The following is a 1,013-nucleotide window of genomic DNA, read 5'->3' on the forward strand; positions in this document are numbered from 1 at the left end:
TCTGGGAAATTCAAAGAAATTCTGTGGCAAAATTGCTAATTATGAACCTGGTATTCCTTCTCGTATCTTTTATATCAAAAACTTTTTGTGGATGTAAAAGACACAGACCTACCAGCTTTATATATTCAGTTAAAAAGTCCTGGAAAGAAGTTACTCTTCCGAGTGGTTAAGGCGTGTGCCTGCTAAACCCGGCGAGAGTTCGAATCTCTCAGGCGACGCGTCAGACTTTTGTTACCTTTCCTGATACATAAACAGCAACGCTATCTTGAGCTAATTCCCGCCGCGAAGAACAGAATTGTGCCCAATTTCTTGTTATTGTCCGAAGAATTAGCTGCCCTGGCCGCATGGTAAGCATCGGGCGGCATTTCACCGTAAACAACGGAAACGTTAACTCCTGCCTTTTCCCACACATTTTCATCCTGCAAAACTCTGCTGATTCCGCCTCCTCCCCCAGGCCTCGACCACACGTAGTCCATGAAATTGTGCCCGTCCACCGCCTCTACCGCCGCACAAACATCATCCTGCGCTTTCGTTATCATTTTCTCGAAACGGGCTCTCACTGAATTCGTGCTCGACGACTCTGATTCGCCATCTCTCAGAAACGTTCCGGGATTCTCCGCCATGGCCAACGCCTCCTCCCTTGCGCCCACTGCTCTGACAAAAATCTTTTGGTTCCACTTCCACCCCGACAAGGCCAAATTGTTGCAGGAACTTCCCCTCCGACTTGAACAGGAGACCTGAGAAAGGGATATTGAGTAGTAGGATACACAGGAAAACACTGGACAGCTCACAAAGGCGTTCGACATCTGTGGGAGCTCCGAAAGGAAATGGCCGACGAAGCTTGAAATCACAATCGTTCCATCGATAATCAATAGGCAAACATTCTACGGATGCAACATCAAAACCTGTGTGCTTATTACGACCGGCGGATAAATGGACCGGGTCGGATCTAGTAACAATATGCGGAGGAATACTTCCTAAATGAAGAAGTTGGAAAGCAGAACCAGCGATGG

General features: G+C 47.5%; 1 pseudogene; it reads right to left on the minus strand.

The window, feature by feature from the left end:
• Nucleotides 1–260: 260 nt before the first annotated feature.
• Nucleotides 261–806, minus strand: LOC149209841 (coproporphyrinogen-III oxidase 2, chloroplastic pseudogene; annotated as a pseudogene).
• Between the last annotated feature and the right edge of the window lie 207 nt (nucleotides 807–1,013).

This window comes from Pinus tabuliformis, chromosome 1_2 (assembly GCF_031772625.1).
Source record: "Pinus tabuliformis cultivar Carrire ecotype Pingquan chromosome 1_2, CPIR1, whole genome shotgun sequence".
Lineage (NCBI taxonomy): Eukaryota > Viridiplantae > Streptophyta > Pinopsida > Pinales > Pinaceae > Pinus > Pinus tabuliformis.